A 22,060-nucleotide genomic window follows, 5' to 3' on the forward strand; every position below is an offset into this window, starting at 1 on the left:
AATACCAAATGGTGGTAATCATTCTCGCATACTTTCTTAGGTTGAGAACGTGTTAGAGCTTTGCTGGGTTCTCAGTTACCCACAGTTCTCGTGGATGAGAATACAGAACTGGTCACAAAGCATGAATTGGTCACGAAAAGTAAACAAAAGAAAGAGTTCCTAAGTTGCAAAACTTTTTAAAAAGTCACTGAGTTTTCTCTGAGAAAAGAGTGAACCAATCATGTACAGTTGGACGGTTGCAGAGGGAGAACTCCTGTGTAACTCCCTTGGGTAATGCTGGTGCATACATATAATCTCCAGCTTAAAGGACCCAGCAAATTCTCTTCTCCTGGGCCTTGGCACCGCGCTGTGCCTTCCAGCTCTGGGTTGACCTGCTGTAGGGAAACAAGAGAAGAAGAAATAATTGCCGACTGCTGTATGAAAGCGGTTTTGTTGCTCAGGGTGTGGTAGCAGTGAATTTTGTTGAGCTTTCAGTAATTATGCTGTAATAATGAAAAGTTTGTATATGTTCATGATTGTGAAACTGCCTCTTTCACTGAAGAGTATTTGCATAAGAAGTCCATTTTTTATTTTTTTTTTTAAAACCAGTATAGGAAGAAAGAATGGGGGTCATTTAGAGAAGGGAGCAGAATTATGTTTTAAAGCATCATTATACATGTCTGAATGTGCTGGAGTAATCGGCAAGGTTACAATCTGTTTTCAGGCCTTGGTTTGGGGCAGTAATTTTCACTAAATGTTCAGCATGAGAAAGATGACTAAGTTTTACTAATGCTTAGCTTTATGATACTTAACTTACGTGCTGTATTCATTATCTAGTACATATGCAAACATGGTGCAGGTGTTACATAAATTGATTTTTTTACCTGTAAAACCACAGTCATTTATACTTTGTATCCTGCTACATGTTAGGGTAGTTAGTTGTTCGTTTGTTTGTTTGCTTTTCAGCAGTAAATTACGATATTTAGGTGGGACACATTAACTTCCTCAGCAGCTGTTGCTTGATTCACTTCACCATATTTATAGCTTGAAATGCACTTCTGGTTAAATCATCTTTTAAGATAATTAAAATCAGATACACACTTTAGAATGGATGGATACGTCCACACCACTCACCAAGTTCATTTTTAGAACCTTTATTGAAATGAAAATGTGCAACTGCAAATCATGCTCTATACCACGGTGCCTATCTTTCAATGTAGGAGTGTTTAAAGAGCAAAATTAAAAATTACAACCCAGGCCAGCAATGCCAGGAGATGAAATTTTAAAGTAATAATGTAACAGGACATTTCTCTGCATCTCGGGTTTAAGGTTGTTGGTCTGTCTGAGGAAATAAAGGCAGTCATAGAGCAGCCAAGGAGAAAGGAGCAGGGTATGCCTGTCCTGCCCATCTCCCAGCTGCAGAGATATTCAGATTTCAGGGGGCCGAGAAGAGCGCTGGTCTTCTGTGAGCTAATTTCCTGATTTCTTACCTCTTGATGCCTGAATTAAGGACTTTGGTCACAAGGGAAATGAATTTCAAATGATTTGGCATTGTAGAAAAGCCTGCATTAGGCCTGTCTGCCCTATTCCCATTCCTGTGGAGAAGATAGTGTCCATCTTTTTTTTAATTTTATTTTTCATATCAAAAATAAAAATGAAGAGAAGGCAACTTTTAAACTTAATATAAATTAACAATGAAAAATACTTCTTTATTAAGCTTCAACATATCACATCCTCTCTTGCAGGGTAGGAAACGGGGGACATGTTTATAGCCATCATAATTGTGAGTTAGTGACCTTTCTAGCCAAGCGAAATGAAATTACTTGAAAATGGAATTCTTTTTAATTGGCGCATTTGTAGGTGGCAGGGAAAGGAAGAGGGTTTGTTAAAGTGTGTGCGCAGTGAAAAGCCTGCAAAGAAGCGTGAGGCACGCCTGAAGTGTGCTCAGCTGCAAACCTGTGCAGAGGGAGAATGAGGGAGGTGTGTCGGGAAGCACAGCCGTGTTCTCGGCTCTTTTTTTCTAAGCTGGAGGTACAGTCACTGCAGTTCCGCCTCAGTGACCATGAAACCGAGTCGGCAGAAGCTGAAGGACTCCGCTCCTGAAAGCCTCATCAGGACTTGTCATCGCTCTAATGAATATCATTTAAATTGCTTTGTATATTGGTGGAGTTTGGATGTCGATTTAATTTGTGCATGTGTTTGAGTTCTTCTGCTTGGCTAGGCTAACAGAGAGCAACAGCCTAATGAAAAGTGAGTTGGTGACAGCGTGATGAGCCCCAACCCAATCAAATGTGTTTGAAGGGCTGTTTTGACAGGGATCTTAAAAGTAGATCTAGGAGAGAGGAGCACTGCTTTAGTTCTGTGCAATTGTTTCAGGCTGAGATTACTGCTCTTTGTACCTCCAAACGGTTGAAAATTTTCTGTGTTCTCTGGCTTGTGATAAAGCATGAATTCATCACGGGGTGGCGTGTAGGGCAGCCTAGAGGTATGGGATCCCCGTTGAGTGGGTGCCGGGATGTGGCCCTTGCCCTCTGCCTGCCCACCGCCATGCCTGCAGCCTTGGCTCGGCCTGTCGGGAGGCTGCTGGTAAAATAGCCATGTACACCCTATAAATTACACTGAGGGTTCCGATTGCTGATCAGATGATCACTTTTTCCCTCTTACATGTGATTTGGAAGATAAAAATGTGGTCTTGATTTGTGTGTGCCACCGGGAAGACAAATCGGTTTCCAAACCAGAGCTGCTGTCAGAAGGGAAGCATGAAGCAGCGCTTCCCTGTTGTATAGATGAACCCAGCAACAACCCAAAGAAATGATTGCACGAGGAAAATTGGATCACAAGAAAAATCTGCAGTCTGGGTACTCGTATCTAAGAGATGATTAATATGTCAGACAAATTGTTCAGCAATGGTTCATGCAAACAGACCTGCTATAATTCTGCCAAAGTCAGTGAGATCAATGTGCTCCACTGAGTGATCGTGGCACTGACCACTCAAAGGAGAGCTCCTAAGGGCAGCAGTGACTTATGCTGATCTCGCACCCCCCCTCCCTCCCCATGATACCAACACGTATGAATACCTCCAACTTCCTCTAACCCAAACCCATGTAGAACTTACAGGAGATACTTGCTGCTGTCTGAGTGGTGGATGTGACACTCACCTTCTCCATTGGGCCGGATTTTGTGAATGCCACGTGCTTTTAGAATTATTTTTTTAAATGTTATAAATATTTTAACGAAACCATTGTTGCCCTGACAATTTGCCATCGATAATTTGAATGAAATTACTTCAGTAAGCCTCTTACATTCAATGCAAGTTTTGGGCAGAGGATGAGAAAACTCAAAAGACAAAAGATGAAGGGAAATCTGTGATACAGAGTGTATGTATGTCTGCAGCAGGAAAGGGGAAAAGGGAAAAAGGGAAAAAGGGAAGGAGAGCACAGTCAAATTTGGGGCATGTATTTGAGTATGAAATGTTAAAAATATAAATTAGGTACTGAAGAAGCACGAAGCACCTACTTGTACTTCCTTAATAGGGCTTTTATTAAAGACACTAGAAGGGATTCCACAGAGGGAGAGATCAAAACAGCAGTTTCATCAGCTATGGTGTATTAGCAGCTTCTCAGGAAGCACTGAACAGCAGACAAATCCACACCAACCCACAGGTGCAAGCACATTATATTGTAAACAGTTCTGATCCCATAGAAATCCTCTGACACATGTAATACTCCCTCTTCCCTTGTTCCTGAACTCAGAAAGCTGCTTTAACCCCTCTTCTACTGGACACAGCTTATGCTCAGCATGCTTATCCCTTGGTAATTTGCTCTGCAAATGCACTTTCCTCCTCTAGAACCCTGGTAGCAGGCTGTTTGCTGGGCTTCCCTGCAAACCTCTCTTCAAAAGTAGTTGTTCTGAGGGGGATGGTAAAGGCCACTGACATGCTGGGGACATCCAGCACCAAACCATGAAGATTCCCATCTTGCATCCCCTCTGCTTTCCTTGTCCCTGGAGGGAAGTTGGGCACTTGGGCTGCCTTGCAAACTGAGGGGTCAGCAAGCATCTGGTGATCACAGGGGGATTTGTGAAGCTGGTCAGGCACACAGCAGCATAACCTATGAATGAAAGAGTGTAGAGCAGCTGAAGCATCTGTGCTACACTGCTCTGAGCCAGAGCTTTCCTTCCATCTGCACCTGGCCCTGAAGCCCTTCAGGTGTCCTGAGCTGCTCCCCAGCTCCCAGCATGTTTTCCTTCTGAAGCTGAGAGGCTGGAATTCCCCACGCACAGCTGGGGCAAGGCCCAAAGAGCCCCTTCTGCCTTAAGCTCGCTCAGCTGCTGGCTGTCAGAGCTCAGCACTGCCCAGCTGATGTATATGATGGTGGTCAATAGGAGAAGGCTGGGGGAGTCCTACCAGCTCCTGTGCTGGAGATGGGCAGTGTCATGGCCCTGGGATCTGGCTGCTCCTGGAGGAGATGCTGTGTGCTGGGCTTCATGGTCATGGTGAAAAAGGTAAGTCCTGTGAGCTGCTGCCTGGAAGAAGTTTAACTTGCAGACCTAATACATGGACATTAATAATGATTAGCCTGAGATAAAGGTGATAGTCTCTTTAAAAAAAAAAAAAAAAAAAAAAAAAAAAAAAAAACAAACAAACACAGACTTTTTACTTGCTCCTCTGTAACTTTGGCTAGCGTCAATTTAACAGTATGTGGTTTTTTCACAGTTTTCTGTTGGGCTGTTCTGTTTTCTTGAAATTGCTTTGCTTATTTTGGGGCTGAAGAGAAAAAAAATGAGTTTTTAATAGAATTTTAAAACAGCTCAGCTCTGCTTTCTTGTATTTTTAAGCTATACAGCAAGACCATCTATATAGCAGCTCAAAAAAAAAAGAGCTTTTCTTGTTGTTTATAGCTTTATTGCTATTCAGACCAACCAGCCTGTTGATGTGGCAAGCAGGTGGCATGATGCTGAGTGTACATGACAATATATATGTAATACCATTTCCTTTAAGGAAGCTTGTGCGCTATTTCTCATTGCTGAGCTAAAGGTCAGGGTGTCAGGTGGCTCTGCAGCAAGCAACAATTCTCCAAGCTGCAAAACTTTGGCTGAAGTTGGTGACATTAACAAAGATGGAGGCAAATTGGAGGGAGTCCAGAGGAGAGCAACAAGAGTGATTAGGGGTTTTTCAAACATGACTTATGAGGAGAAGTTAAAAGAATTGGATTTGTTTAGTCTGGGAACAAGAGGCTTAGAAGGGACGTGATAACAGTCTTCAGCTATGTTTCAAAACAACGACAACAAAAAAGTTGTTATAAAATGGCTGCTTATCAAATGTTCTATGTGTCTACCAATGGCCAGCAGTGTGCCCAGGTGGCCATGAAGGCCAGCAGCATCCAGGCTTGTATCAGAAATAGTGTTCCCAGCAGGAACTGAAAAGCAATCTTCCCTGCTCCTGCTCTCTGTACTCAGCTCTGGTGAGGCTGCACCTCAATGCTTTGTTCAGTTTTGGGCCACTCACTGCAAGTGATACAGGTACTGGAGCATGTTCAGAGAAGGGCAACGAGGCTGTGAAGTGTCTGGAACGCAAGTCTTACGTGGGAGGCTCAGGGGAGACCTTATTGCTCTCTGCAACTCCCTGGAAGGAGGTGGTAGTGACATGGGGGTTGGCCTCTTCTCCCAGGTTACAGCAACAGGACAAGAGGTTTCAATTTGCACCAGAGGAGGTTCAGGTTGGATATTAGGAAAATTGTCTTCTCCAAAAGAGTGACCAGGCACTGGACCGGGCTGCCCACCAAGGTGGTGGAGTCTCCATCCCCGGAAGTGTTAAAAGAAATGCATTGATGTGGTACTTAGGGACACAGTTTAGAGGACAATGGTGGTGGTAGGTGGATGGTTGAACCAGGTGATCTTAGAGGTCTTTTCCAACCATAATGATTCTAGGATCAGTTGAGGAAAGAATGTTTCTTCTTTGTGAAGCTGTTGCTCACCTTCCTGCCAGATATTGTTGCCAGCCATTTCCGTTTTTACCATTTGACACAACTTTCACATCTTTTCTGCCAACAGTTCCTCTCACCAGGTGTTTTCCCATGGTGCGTGGAAGCAGTACTGGCTTTCACTCTTGTGGCGGAGGGAGAGATGAACATAGTCAGCATCACTGCTCCCTCTTCTGCAGGCATTGGTGGCATAGTGCCTTGCCCTTGCAAAACAGGTATAGCAGTGCTCCCATAGCCAGGTGCCAGCTGCAGCTCAGCTCCTGCTGCCCAGCTTTCCTCTTCCCCACATCAGCCATGCAGCCAGGTCACTCCCAACAGGAGTCAGGGATGCTTTGGTCCTTTTTGCTGAGAGCAGGAGCCCTCTCAACATTTCAGTGCAGCCTTCAGGTTTCTCAGACCAGCGCAGATTGCACTGATAACAGACAGCACCATTTAACCCTGTAATACATAGCACGATGGATTCCGCAGTACAGCTGGAGTCCTAGTTACTCCTCAGGGAAGACTATTATAACAGCACAATCCCGTGTATCAGTAATAAAGTTTTTCGGAGACTCATAGGAATAAATAAAGCATGTTTACATTTGGGCCCCGTTAACAAATTTTACTTCAATCTAGTCCTCACCGCTCAGCTTCCAAATACAGGCAATAAAGTGCCAAAATGGGGCTGCCAAGAGGTCCTGGGCTCGCTAGAACTTCCACAGGGAGTGGGACCATAGGGCAGGGACACACAGGTATCTTCAGGGCTGTGTGTTTTTGCCTTGATCCCCAGTGGACAATACATTCCAGGTGTTACACTTGTCTTAAGGCTCCCTTCGTAACAAAACACATCCCTGTGCTTCTCATACAGACTTTTAGTGCACTTAGAATGCTCTGCGTTTAGCAAACCTTGGCCAGAGAACTTAAGCATAGTTTGTGGTGTGTTTAAAATTTAGGAGAACTGTTTTGGTCTTAAGTGTTTTGCTTTTTTTTTTTTTTTTTTCTCCTCTGTGAAGGTTTTTAAGTCCTTAAATGCTCTGTTTCTTGTGTACTTCCCCCTTCAGTAAAGGCTCTGCAGAGGATATCCACTTCCCAACGTACAGGGACTGGATGCAAATTTGGACTCAGCAGCTCCAAGAGGCGATTACATACAGTCACCTCTTAATCACAGGTCAAAATACCATGTAGATGCCCTGTGAGGAAGGGAAAGGCTGGGGGATGGAAAGGAAGAAAGTTCACCTAGCAGAGCAACCCACTGAGCAGGCAGCAGGTCTGCTAGGGAAGGAACAGGATTCACTGCTAGAAACCATTGCTTGCAACATGGCTGATAGCGGGCCAGCTAATGGTGGAAGGTGAATCTGTTGAAAAACTTATTATTTTTAATAATCTGTAGGAATTAAAATTGCAGTTAAAGGCCAAAACATTACTTGAGCCACAAAGTGTCATTCAAATACCAGTTATTGCTCAAGGACTGCTGCCACCATGTACATGTGTGAGACTGAGTCCTGTAACGTTGAGTGTTGTGCTGTGCTGATAACCATTCATTTGAAAAATAATGGCTTTGCCAGATACAGTCCTTTGTAAGGAGAGGCTGCAAAGATGAGAAAACTTTTTGACATGTTTCAATGAAAAATGGAAATGAGTTTCTAACTTCTTCCAAATTACTCTTCCTGAGCCCTATGGGGGGCTCTTGGTGTGGTGTGTGCTGGGGCAGAATCTGAAGCTCAAGACTTCCTTCAGCTGCAGCTCTGCCACACCTGGGACCCTTCTTATACCTACTTGTCCTCACCTTAACCCCAGCTTATCCTTAGCCTAACTGTAAACCTAACAAAAACCCTGTCGTAACTGTAGCCTTAAGCCTGTCCTAACTGTAACTTTAAGACTAATCCTAAATCTACTCCTAGCCCTAAATGTAACACATCCTAGTGCCAAAACTAACCCCAACAGAAAACCTGTCCATACTTATATGCCAAGCTGTACCTTTTCATACTGATGCATTCTGCTGGTGATGTGTCTCCATAAATTCTTACAGGTATCTTATAAAAACTGAAACAGGAAGTTTTTAAAATTATATTTATTTATTTATTTATTTAAGGGAGACAATGATCTATTATTACAAATTGTAGCAAAAAATAATAGGTGTTACTGGAAATTAAATTTATTTAGTTCCATTCTCATGGGTGCATTACATACCATGACCCTCCTACCATTAACAAACCTACTGTTAAATCCATCAAAATTGATCTACATTTAGCTATTCATTTTATGTATATTAATTTGAACAGAACATTTATTTGGCTTAAATTTTATTTTCAGTGGTGGAATGTATGTTCCAAACGCGAGCACAGATGATTTGCTAGGATTTAGTTAGAAGGAATGTGGAATGTTAGTTTACAAAGATAATAACCGAGCTATTAAAGCCAACAACCCCTTTTAAAGCAAACATACCATTAAAATATAGGAACAGTTTATGGTGTAAATAAAATTGAGGATATGGATTATTTAAAGCTAAAAATGTTAGGGGTAGCTATGAGGAAAAAGTTGAATAAAAATGTATTTAATTGCACCACATTTTTTTTTCTAAAGTGAACTTCAAAATGCAAATAAAGGATGATAGTTTATGGATGGGAAAAAGACAACTACACAGAGTGACATTAGAAATCCATTTTACTTATGGAGATGTATAATAGTGATTTGACTTTTATTTTCTAATCTGAATCAGATTTCAGAGAAAAAAAAATTGTGCCTAAACTCGTAAATGGCAGAATTTATCTTGCTTGTGAATCCATACAGTGGAAAGGGAAGCAAGACATTTGCTTCTAGATCATTCTCCTTGTCTGAATGACAAATACAATAATTCCCTCTATTAGCCAGATCCATTGTCTTTATTTTGCACAGAAGTACTGTATTGCTGAGGTAGACTTCCACTGCTATGCATATTTTAAGGGTTATTTGGCAACACAAGTAAAGCTAAAAGTAGCCTCTTAATCTAATTAATTGACATTTCTGAATCTTGCTTTCACAACAACACATGGTTTCATGTTCTGGGTTTTAGCACTTGTCAAGCTTTTTTGGAGAATGTTTTGGTCAGAATGACAAGATAATTTGTGACTGAGGCTCCAAGCTAGAGAAGTGTTTAAGGCTATAATGATTTATTATCATCACAGAATAACAAAATTTACAAAGCGTTTCATCAGAATTTTTGAAATAAGTTTACCACCGTGGTAGAAGCACACAGGGAGGGGGGTGTCTTCCTACACAAATGCCAGGGTGACTTATTGGTAATAATTACAATGTTAAATTTATTTCAGAGCTTTTCTTGACAGACTCACAGCATAGTTAGAAAGACAAAAGGTGAGAGAATGGTAACAACCAAGGAGGTAGAGCTCTGCCTTTTTTTTTTTTTTTTTCCTTTAGACAAACGCTGTCACCAAAATAAAAGTAATTAATATATGCTTCTTGCAATAAATAATACATACATATGTTAAGCTACCGACTGAACGTCCTGGCAGGAGGTGTGTGAATAGTCACACCATGAAAGCTGTAACGCAGTGAATGTTTGTGCCTTTGGTGTCCAAAAATAAATACAGAACAATTTACTTAAAGGGCAAAACAGGTGATGTGGCTGAGTGACAGCACATTCGTGGGGCATTCGTTTGTGGACTTGAAGGCAACTGCATTGCTACAGTGCTATTAAAAGAAATAAGGCAGCCTCACTAAATTTGACTTCATCTTGCTCCTCTGCTAAGAGAGCTACAGATGTCGACTTTGAGGCAAGACGTCTGACTCTGAACATGAGGCATTTCCACTTATTCTCCATGTTTCTATGATTTACTTATTATGTAATTAAGTACCTTGAAACCTTTGGCACTGGTTAATTTAGACTAAGTTGTGACAGTTATTTGACTTCAAGGCCAGGAATAGCAGCCGCTTCTCCAATGCCCTTCGGCGATTTTGAGGCGGTTGTATTGTTTGACTATCAAACACGTACCTTTGCAGAGCAACTTTCTTAAGGAGGCAGTCAGCAAAGATAGTATCATACTTTCGCAGTGAGCCTTTTGCCTCAAAGCATCACGAAGCAGAAAAACATATGATAATTAAAGCTAATTTCTAGGGCGCTGGCAGTGTGGCATTGTTGCCCTTTGCAGTACATGGTGAACTGATGGCAGGCAACTTGTGAGCTGGCACACGGAGCGAGCCCGTGTGTTCCAGGCATTTTGTTCTTTTCACAGAACTGGTCAGGCACTTGCATTTAGTGAGCTGGAATGCAAAAAGATGTGTCTCGCGTCTCCTCCGAGAGCTTGCCAGACTCAGGCTCTGATGGATTTCTGGCAAGAGTCAGTTCCGGAGCTGAGGACCCACCACAGAGAATATCTATTTATTTAAGCTATTTATAGCATTTCTAAAGAACTCCTCGCTGTATTATCTCAGCGTGTCACAGAAATTAAAGGTACACCATGAATTAAAGGTATGCTGCCAGTACCCAGAGCTGTCTGCCAGAAGGCCCTGCAGGTCTCCCAGGGGCAGAGCATGGAGGTCGGGGCTGGGGACAGGCGAAGCTATGGCATCCATCCATTCCTACAGCAGCTGAACACAGCCACAGGACTGCAGCAGGTCCACGTGCAGAAGGCAGATGTGTCTGTTCTCTACCAGCCCGAGTGTCTGTGTGGTTCAACAGGCAGCTCAAAATGGAGCTTTTTATTGTAGCTGAGCCTATTAATTACACATATGTTAAGCACTGAACTCGGCTCCGGATAGATGATGAATAGACGCAATCTTCCAGCAGATGAGCGAAGATGAGAGACCTAAGCTAGCAACCTTGAGGCAGACAGCAGGAAGAAAATCACTGCAGGAGGTGCCACACTGAGCTGCTCTGCACACTTAGCTGTGTGTGTCCTGTTGCTGCTGAGTGCTGGTTTCTCGCTTGGGGGTAGAGAGCTTGTCTCCACCTAATCTTGAATTTTACCACAAACAGAGAAAATAACAGGCCTTCATCCAGGCTCAACAAGAAGCCACAAGGTGACCAAAAGCCCTCTGTCTTAACGTCTCTAAGTGTTGAAGTCATGTAAAACATACTTCTAGGAGGATTCCTATAGAAACGTGAAGAACACTGGTGAATATGGGCTTTGTGGCTCTTCTTAAGTGGGAATCCCAATAGAGCCACAGCAACTGCTCTCTAGGTTATTCAGCAGTAGTTACCACTTACTTATGGTACCACTCACCCTGCTACCATAGAAGTCATTGGTATGTTCTGATGAAGGTGTGCAAGCAGTTGACTGATCAGCAAGTTTGCTTAGATTCTGTTCGTTGTCATGAGCAGGCAGTTAGGCCTCACTCCATCCCCTCTGCCCCTCAAATCACTTAATGCACTGACCAGAAGCGGAGCTGGGGCTCTCTGCGCTGGAGCTGCAATGTAATTGCTAGAGTTGGCGCTGAACTACCTTCCCAATGATTTTTCCCAGAAAGGAAGTTCAGAGACTGGGTCATAATTAGTAGACTCATTAGTATTAAATTATGTGGGTTTTATTAGGGGCTAGACATTCACTTGTTTAAATGTAGCTGGCATTTTAATGCCTCTCTAAGGGAATGTAATACGTACTGCATAGGCAATACATACTGACTTTTATTGGTGCAGACCAAGCTCACAGGTGATAGGGGCACCTGCTTGTGTCGGTTTAAGGCCCGTGCAATGGGCTAGTTTCTGCAGTTAAGATACGGAATGGCAGAAAAGAGGCAACACCTTCTTTTTCTCCACTGTCCTTGCTAGAAGAGTGAGAACCTTTTACAGGAACTGATGTCCTCTGAGTATGTCTTTATGAGAGAACAATAGTAACTACTTATAGGGACTATTCTAATGCTACAGAAGTCACACATCGTTTCAGATTGACCATGTCCCTCAGGATACAGCTGCTTCATATCCCCATGAAACTGAACTGCAGCATGGTAGCGTGCTGTAATGTCAATGCTGCATAAAGCATACAAGCCACAGGAACAAAGAAATAGACACCCAGGTGAACTTGGGGGTGCTATATCTCAAGAAATCATTATACATTTTAACATAAGCATATGCTTCCTTTACACACACACACACACACACACACACACACACACACACACACACAAAAAAAAAAAAAAAAAAAAAAGCCTTTTCCATCCCATATCCTTTGCAAAATGTAAGTATTCTTGAATACATACTAAATATGAGTAAATTATTGGTTCATTTTCTGAGACTTCTGTATGTCCATTTGGCTTAACGTTGCCTATTTTATGATGAATTGAATTTCCTCCTTCTTTAGGCAACTTGTTTATCTGATTAAAAATCTTGGAGCATTTGACAGTGCATATTTAAATTCAAGAAAAAAACAAAGGTGGAAATAAACAGACTGCTCCATAGGGGGTTCCCAGGAATTGAAAGATATGTAGCGCACCTTAGGCTGATCCAATCACACTTGGATTAGCTGGAGAATTGCTGTGTGGTTAACTAACTTGCAGGGTGATATGGGAAGGCAGTCTCTCAGAGTGTAATTAAATGATAAGTTCACATTCAAGGGACTATTGTAAGTTACTGAGACTGTCATATACAATGCCAAAAATAGGCCGTCTCATGATGAATACCCTTATTAACAGCTATACTGCTCTGTGTTCATATGATGTGGCAGGGGAATTCGACAGGACCTAGTCCTGTTTGTTAGAGATTTCCCAAAAGATTGTGTATGAGATTGATATAAAAGGTGTCTACATCTGAAAAGCAAATAGACTACACACTTTTAGCCCACGACAATGTGGCTGTTAATCATGTGTTAATAGTCAGATCTAACGTGGATTCACCTCTCTGTTGAAAAATAGTTTTGATTACATCAAGTACACGGATCAGAATTTTGTTATTACCAGGAGAATCTGTCTGAGAATAGTTTATGTTCATTACAAACCATTTTTAAAGAGTGGCCTTGGGATCTTGCAAGATGACATCTCCACCCTTTTTGAATTTTGTTATGGGAACAGTTGCTGAGGATTCTTGTCTTCTCTTTTTATAGCATAGGTTTATCAATTATAACTCTTCCTCTAATTTTATATTTTGTCAGTAAAAATACCCTAGTTCAGCCAGGAAGCTATCAATCCTTCCAATACAGTCTTCCAGTAGGCTTAGAAGGTTCTCAGTGAATCTTGGATGGCAAAAAAGAGTATCTTACCCTTTGGGTTCATAAAATCTATGGGAGCAACTGAAAAGGCTTTATTTGGTCACTTGTGTGATGTTTGGATCAACCACCATGATCTAATAATAAAAGACGAACATCTGTGCCCTTTGCATTCTGAGTACTTTGTCATCTACTGTGCACTGAGCATTATTTTTCTGAATAGATAGAGGTAAAAGGAAGAGGAACTGGAAACAGACTATTTTGGAAGAAAATTCATTTTACTCCCTGTGTAATCACACAGAAGGAAATAGGAGAATTCACTCCCCCCCCCCCGATTTGAGTGTACTCAGTTTCACCCAAGACATAATCTCAAGAAATCTGTTGTGTAGCTGTCATTGAAGACCATCTCCTGCAATTCTGTTGGCTGCGGTTGTCATTCCTATGTATGTCTGAATCTGGTTTTGCTCTCAGATCTTTCACATCACTGTGTGTTCAGCAGCCTTTGCTAACTAGAGTGAATAATCAAGAACACATCAGGGTTGAGGTGAAGTTCTCCTGTAGACCTCGGTGTCTTTACTACTTGAAAATCAGCTGCTAAGAACATTGTATTAAAGAGTGGAAAGTTCCATCTGTAAAATTAGAATTCTTTATTTCCTAGACTTAGACTGTTGGAGAATAGGAAATAGTTTTCTTGAGGATGTGGGCAAGCAAATTTGTGAAACAAGGGAATTTCTGAATGCTGTGATATATCTGCAAGTACATAGACTTTAATTTGAGCAAAGTTCATGGTGGCACCAAGGATGCCAAAGCCTACTGTGCCAGGTGATGTAAAGTAACCAGTTGTGTGTGCCCAGGTGGCCACGTAGGCCAACAGCATCCTGGCTTATGTCAGAGATAGTGCAGCCAGTAGGAGCAGGAGGTGATAGTTCCTCTGTACTCAGCTCTGGTTAGGCTGCACCATGTTTATCGTGTTTGGTTTTGGGCCCCTCACTGCAAGCAAGACATTAAGACACCGGAGCGTGTTCAGAGAAGGGCAGCAAAGCTGTGAAGGGTCTGGAACACAAGTCTTATAGGCGAGGCTCAGAAGGGAGACCTTGTTGCTCTCTACAGCTCACTGAAAGGAGGTGGTAGTGACATGGGGGTTGTCCTCTTCTCCCTTGTAACAGCAACAGGACAAGATAACTATATTTACTTTCTTTTTGAGTGTGAGTCAAACTGATGATGTCCCAGGGCTACAAAAACCATGGGCAGAAGGATTTCTGACTGTAACACCTGCCTCTGCGCTTAGCCTTTTAATAAAGGCATTTGGGCTCCAAAAGCAGTTTGGACTGCTGCATCAGGAGTGAAATCATTTCATTTTTCACTATCAAATAGCTGGGAAAATGTTGGGGGGGAATATAAAGTTATTAGCTGAAAATCTCAAATCTGGGAATTTGAATTGCACTGGAAACTGACTGAAATATAGCTGTGTTGATGTGTGTAGAATGAATTTGATTTTGCATTCTCTTAAAATATGAAAATGTGGGGAAAGAGGACATAAAAATATTTGCACACAAAATGCTTTCAGTGTGATTTATATGACACAAATCCAAGGTGCTAGTGCATTTTTTTCTTTCTGCATTCTAAGGTCGCATGTGTCTAAGGTGAAGAAGTTCTTCTAACTACTTTTTGAAACAACGTTCTGCAGCACAATTAGCTGCATTGACAGGGATACGGAACTGCTGTATGTGGGAACATGGAAAGCTGTTTGTTTGAGAAATACACACAAAGAAGTTTTTGCCTTTCCACATACTTTCTATTTTGAGCATGCTCAGTGGGAATAAATTTGTATTGCCATCTTTTACATACATGTAGGTTTTGCAAGCCAGCAGGAAGTTATTAATCTATCGCTTTCTGTTAAGATGACAGTGATGTTTAGATCCAGAACTCAAGTAGAATGTGCATCACAATTGGATGCGGCTGGATAACAGTCCCAGAAGCTTCTTTATGATATGTGATGGATCTATAAGACAATTGTTTCAGGGCACTTTTGTGTATATTGTTAATATGATGCATGATGACGTGACCAATTATAGTAAGCTAATGTTCAAACAGCATGTCACAACCTGTGTATCAATGTATTAGATCTCTTCTTTCAACAAACAAATGAAACCTAGAGCAAGATGAGTTGAAGTTGTTGACCTCATAAAAGGTCAAAATCCCTTTATACTGACCTCCGTACTACGACATAATTATTAGAACATTATTCAAATCTGTGAGGGGAAGAATTAGCTTTAATCTTTAAAAGTGTGATTTGATTTGTCAGAAAAAAGCTTGTTGTAAATTTCCAGAGGTGGAAAATTTAATCCATAGCAGAGTTTATGGTGCTAGAACTGCTTCTGAATTCCTCTGTGCAGCTAGTTCAGTTCCCAAAATGCATTGCTGGGTTCAGGTGAGGAGGTGCCACTGCCCTGCCCTTTTCTTCACAGCCTGGGCTAGGAAAATTGGCAGTATAAATGCTCCCTTGGGCTGTGGCTGTGCAAATTTCCATCATTTCAGCAATGAGAGTCCAACATGGGCCGTTGTCATTCCTGATGGCTGGAAAGTGTTTGAGGAGCACCAGCTCTAGAAGGGGTTCGTAGTACCTCCCAGCACTGAGCGATGTGTTTTGAGGTCCTGCTATTACCTGCAGAAATGTACCTGCTTGATCTTCCTTGGCTAAGTGTCATAAAGAGTGGCTTTTTTCTACAGAAGTTCTTCTATCCTTGCTGCCACACTTACCCCAACATGGGAGAGCATCTATAGTATAGCTGATGGAAACTGTGGTCTGCTCCCAGGGAAATTAATCAGATGTGGAACCAAAGTGCTTTACAGTTGCTTACCACACACCTGTTTCTGCAGGTGGTCAAACACAATGTGTGGGGCCAGCATTTGGGCAGCATGTGACAGCAATGAGGTGATCTTCCCACTTTAGAATACTTTGGGCTCAGCATGGTCATTGTGGGTACTTTTATAGAGGATTTGTGAACCTACTGTTCTGTTGTGTGAGCAGAACCTGTTATGAGGTAACATAAGTTGAGAGGTAACCTTTCAGCAGAATAGTTTGAGTTAAAATAAAGGAATTGAAAAAGAGTACAATGACCAAAAAAATCTATAAAAATGCAATTGCACTAATATAATTTTATCACTTATTTAAAAATTTAGTCGACCCAAAAGACTACCAAGTGTGAAATTAAGGAACAGCTCCTCTACTTTTATGGAAATCACTCTTCTTCACTTGTCTAATAGCCTGATTTTGTCAGATCATTTATTTCCATGGTTTTAAAATGAGCTTGACAGACAGAATTTTATAACACCACTTTACTGCAAATAAGAACATCATTTTCGCTTATTAAAACTGAAGCTTAGAGAAAGCATTAAAATTAACAGTTCACTCTGCTTTAACCTTTTGAATACTACTGTGACTTTACACTCCACACTATGTGTAAGGAAAGACTTGGTGGCTGCTGGGTATGCACCCAGAGCTGAGCTCTGGAAGGGCCACTGGGTGAGAAGCTGCTCCAAATCTACTCATGCTCGCCTTGATAATTCTGTGAATGCAAACATTTAAAACACCACTGACAGAAATGAATACTTGCTCCAGTCAAGGTGACTTCAGGCATCAGAACAGTGCAGTGAAGAGAGGCAGTGAGTCAGTGTGTTATAGCAAACATGGTCTGAGATTATAGGCATGTATCTGCATATAGCAAACACCATAAAATGCAGCTTATTCTCCTAACAGATGTTTCACTTTCAGTATGGTTTTCCTTTCTGAGCAATGAAAACTTTGACTGATCTTGGAGGTCACTGACAGATGATGAGTTCTGTACTTCATAGCTGGCAGTAACTCAAACATCATGGCAATGGTGGTGAGATGCAACCTCCCCCCTCCTGGCTCATCTCCAGGGAGGAATGTCATCTTCGCAGCTACAGCTGGACCTTATCTGCTTTGGGGGGTGTTTAATAATGACAGTTTAGATCAGGTTTTCCCATGCATGTTTGTCGGCCTTGTTTTGTTCTCAGTTGCATGCCTGGAGTTACTCATTGCCATCAGTTCTTGCCCCGGTGCTATGTTCCTTTTGAAATCTAAATTGGTGGAGGTGTGGGAGTCCTAGGCAGGGCAGTGTTGCTGGGCTTACGCTGCTCCCTCTTAGCAAAGCTGTCCTTCTGCTAGCAGTGGTTATTCCTTGAAGTTAATGATGATGATAAAAATAGATTTTCTTTCTTACGTTGTCAACATTTTAGTAGATAACAAGGACAGATCTCTCCCAGGATCTTCACTGGAAAAACTGATTCAGACTGTGGCAAGGCATTCATACCCTTTCTCTGCCAGTCCATACAACCTAAAAATGCAGGCAGTAGTGCAAGAAGTGCAGCTGCCAGATTTTGTATCTCCATTCAAAGGCTTCTGTACCTTGGCTTTTAGAGTCACCCATCTGCAGATCAGCAGAGAATAACAATCTTCTCTCCTGCCCCAGTGAGTTTTCCCAAGTTTCAAAACATGCAGTCTGGAGGGGAAAGGACCCGATGTCTGTCTTTTGTGTTTAAATTAAACAGGAGATTGAATAAGAGAATGCTTGCTTCTAGTTTTGACTACAGAGGACATCCATCTTTAATCCAACCCTTCTTTTCCTCTTTCTGTTGTCTTGGCACAAGATTTTGGTAGACTTCATTTCCTGCCATCAAATATTCTGCAGTCTTGTTTCTGCGCAGAGCCTTTTTGCCTCTTTTCACTATAGCTGAAGTTTCATTTCATAGTTAAAAAGATTCCTATGCAAGCTAATAACTGCTTTTGAACCCTTTCAAATGAAAGATCTGCACGATGTCTCAGTATTATAAACATTGCATTGTCCTTCTTACAGCCTTTTGTTCTTGCTATAGCTTATAACTGTGAGAGAATGTGCTAGATGGAGAACAAGTAGCCCACAAATTTCTCCACCAGCACTTGCTACAAGTCCAGATTTAGTTTGAGTTCTAATTGCTGTATCCTTTTGGTGTGATTAAACCATCATTCCTTGCCTTTAAGGATCAATCCTCTGGACTGCAGGTTGAGAATCAAATTGCCTGCGTGCCCTGAAGTCTGAGAATCAAATGAAGAAGTTTACTGCATGGAGACTTCAAATTTTAACTTGAACTAAGTCTAAAAAATGACCAGAGAACTTTTTACTGTGGTAGGTAATTAATCTTCCATTCCTCTAAGAAGCACTGTACAAGAAAGGCTATACAGAATGCAGTAATGTATGGTTGTGTTACTGGAAAAGGTGCAGCCTTGCATCATCATCATAAATGAAAAAAGCCCCTCAGCAACCCTGACTGAAATTGAAGGTGATGGTACAGGAATATCTAACAGTCCAAGTTTATAGTTTGCCTGCAAAATTGATGTAAGATAAGGAAGAGAAATTTCTGTCAGGAATATTTGGGCAGCAAGTATGGAAATCACAGAATGGCTTAGGTTGGAAGAGACCTCAAAGATCATTGAGCTCCAACCCTCCTGCTGTGGGCAGGGTTGCCAGCCACCAGATCAGGCTGCCCAGGGCTCCATCCAACCTGGCCTTGGGCACCTCCAGGGATGGGGCATCCACAGCTTCTCTGGGCACCCTGTTCTGGTGCCTCACCTCCATGCTGGCTGTCTTGAATTGCCTCCTCATCTCACATGTGCCTTAATATCTCTACCAGGTTTAGGATGGTGCAGAGAGAGTCCACCAAGAAGGGTGTACTACCAGTGCTGCAGGAGCCCTAATAGACAGAATGCACATCTCCCACGGACACAGCAGCATGTGCTTCACTTAAGACCAAGATGTGTAAAGCATGTTCCAGTGTCTTCTTTCAAGTGGAAGAAGTGGATGCCGACGATGGTGCTGACCCATACTACTGCATCAAATATGTGAAGGAACACCTGAGAGACCTTGAGGTAGTACAAGCATTCAGACTTCAATACCTGTCAGGCCAAGAAATCGCTGGGACCATGCACACTATGCTAGTAGACTGGCTTGTGCAAATGCAAATGAAATTCAGACTGTTTCAGGAGACACTCGAGCGTTGCTGTTAATAATCACTTTTTTCAGGACAATGCTGTGCTGAAGCTGGGTGGTGTCACAGCTATGTTCATTATCAGGATTTATAAAGTTCAGGACATGATCAAAATATCTGTGTGTACCCATCTAAATATGCACAAAGATTTGCATTTATCTAATAGTTGTACAATGAGTTTCTCTCAAGACAGGGTATTTTGAATTGAATAAGCCATCTTCCTCATCTTAGCACTTCTTCTGCAGTTTCAAATTACCAAAGCAAAATATTGGTGGAAATTTTTTAATATCTGTGAAGTTAAGAATAATAAGATGAAGGAAGAATCCTGGAGGAGTTAATTACAACTTGCTTGTGTATTTCTTTTGCGAATTTCAGTGTGCAACTGAGTGCAAGTGAACACCTTCAGCTGAACCCCACCATAAGGAAAACAAAACCACTGTCTGTTCAGGAACTGAACTTGGAAAGATGTACAGCAAGACTGGGGCAAGAAGTAAATAATAAACAAACCAAAATATATAAGAGTCTTCTGCACCCTCCTGAACCTGGAAGAGATGCTAAGGCAGATGAGTTTATTCCTCATTTAAATTTAAACTTTGTTATTGTAATCCCATTGTAATTTAAACTTTTAAATTATAGTTTCTGTGAAATTACATATTAGACATCTAAAAAGGACCACTGAGATAAGGTAAAGGTACCTTCTTGTGAGCCATAGCTGTTATAGCCGATTTGCTGTCCAGCCAGTCTGTGTGCCAGAAAGGTACCATCAGTTCTGAATTAATATGTGCTGCAGATTTCTCCAACTTAAAATGTGGCAAATGGAGTAAGAAGTGAAGATAAGGCAGTGTTGGAGTACCTTGCAATGTAGGCAAGCTTTTTATAATATGACACTGTCCTTCCAAAAGCTTGGGATTCAGACTCATGAATAAGAAATCTTAATGTTTCTTCTTGCATCTGAAGTAAGGACTGGAAATCAGTGTGGTTTTTGTCTCAGAAGAAAGGCCTTCATGTTTCCGGCTTCCCCAGAAAACGTGTTAAAGCTGAGATTTTAAATTTAGTCACAGAAACTTGAAGGGCTCTGAGGAAGCATCAAGGCCGTCCTCCTGCCCTGGGGTGGTGTAACTGACTGCTTCTGTGTCACTCCCGGCAGATGCTTGTCTCATTTTTGTTTAAAAACATAATTTGGGGAAACTGTACAGTGTGTCCAGGAAATCTCTTCCTCCCGTGTTTCACCATTTTTGCCACACAAAAATGTATGCAACAGCTCTTTCTTAAGATCCAGTCTGACTCTTTTTTTCCTGCAACTTAAACCTGTTATTTCTTGCCCTTAGACCAGCTTTGGATCCATTCCTCTTTTCTGCAGCCTTTAATGTGACTACAAGTTGTTATCATCTCAACGTAAACATACCTGACTGTTTCGTTTGCTGGCTTAAAGAAGCTGGCTAATTAACCTGCTAGATAATGGCTTTTTGATTTGTCATTACATCTAGATCTTTGCCACGTGGATCACAGAAGAGGTGCCCTGAACAGGGATCACCTGGAGCCTTCCCACTCTTGAGCAGAAGAATTATTTTGTTTTTTCACCCTATGTTGTAGGGTGTCCGTGCTTTTATGAATCTGAGTGTGGCATTAAATATTATTTTTGGCCCCAAAAAACTCTCAGATCTTTTCTTAGTTAAGCCAGCTCTTCCTGTAGCTTGACACTTACAGTACGTTCTGGGTTGGATCTGTGCAACAAGTTTTTAAAGGCCTTACTTTTATTTCAGCATTCAGGTCGCTAATGAGGGTGCTGCATGTTGTCGGATCCAGACCCCTGTGTGATGCCTCCTTTTCATTTTGATAGCGAAGCATTGATAACTACTATTAAGGCATGGTTTTCACCCAGCTTTGTGTCCCCCTATTACATTTCCATCAGCATTATGTGGGACACTGCATTAGAAATCAGGGACAAGTGATAGTTATTTAGGTGTGCTTGGGAGTTCAATGAGTATGGATGTATTAATATGCACTTGGATTTTCTGACTGTTCAGTGAATGGATGTACATTTTTATTGGTGCAGCTGGTGCTTTTTAAAAGTGATGCATAGAAATACACTTGCTAATGAAAATTGCTAAGACATCATAAAGAAATGGGTTATAGGGTTCAGAAAACCAAAAACGAAACTGAATCTAATTACCAAAGAGGAAGGTGTGCTGCTGTGAATTTGATTGAGATTTTATGTAAATCCCGTCCAGCTAGTCCACTCCAGCATTTGATTTAGAAGTCTAATGGGCAGTAAGGATGTGCAGAATGCAGATTGTGGGCAAGCTGCAAAGCAGCTGCTCTGGTGAGCTACTAGGTTAAGTGACTGATAGACTTCTGCTGAGGTTTCTGTCCACAGTGTCTGGTGTTGGGGATAATCAGAACACAGTGACCCAAAGCTCTGGGTTCATAGCAATCATTTTTGTATGGAAAGTAGAGCTCTAAATCCTACGGACACATCCTACTTCCCAGCACAAGCTGTCAAAAACAACAACAATCATCATAAATACAGAGGTAATAACTGTTACGCACCAGTCACTTTAAGCACTCAGTAGTTTCCCAGGCTTTAAAGTAGTGGTGGCCTGTTCCAAAATTTAAGTTTATGAAGGTAAGATCTGTGCAGTCTGTAGTTCATTCCAGTGTTGAAGCTGTATCAGAAGGAAGTGATGCATTTGAACCAGTCCAGCAGACAGCACAGTGACCTGTCGTGCTTTCCATGTTGTTCCCTTTTCTGTGGTTTCCAAACCAAAGAATTCTAGATGTTCTGTACTATTCAGTGAAATGTCTGAAATTAGGGGAAGAATTTCACCTGTAACATTGGATTATGTTTTTTTACTGTAACTCTTAACAGTCCCAGCTTGTAGTCTGCTTTCACAACCCAAGGACGTCATGCAAGTTCTTTAAACTACACCACTAAGTGAT

General features: G+C 41.7%; 1 long non-coding RNA gene across 2 annotated transcripts; it reads left to right on the forward strand.

Annotated features, from left to right (window-relative positions):
- Positions 1-4,342: 4,342 nt before the first annotated feature.
- Positions 4,343-21,484, forward strand: LOC125699395 (uncharacterized). 2 transcript variants are annotated; one of them, XR_007379531.1, is made up of 4 exons: positions 4,343-4,482; positions 18,117-18,261; positions 18,767-19,001; positions 19,496-21,484. It is a non-coding gene; the product is annotated as an uncharacterized LOC125699395 (long non-coding RNA). The 2 variants fall into 2 exon arrangements; XR_007379530.1 differs by having other exon boundaries at positions 18,767-21,484.
- Positions 21,485-22,060: the final 576 nt, after the last annotated feature.

This window comes from Lagopus muta, chromosome 12, assembly GCF_023343835.1.
Source record: "Lagopus muta isolate bLagMut1 chromosome 12, bLagMut1 primary, whole genome shotgun sequence".
NCBI lineage: Eukaryota > Metazoa > Chordata > Aves > Galliformes > Phasianidae > Lagopus > Lagopus muta.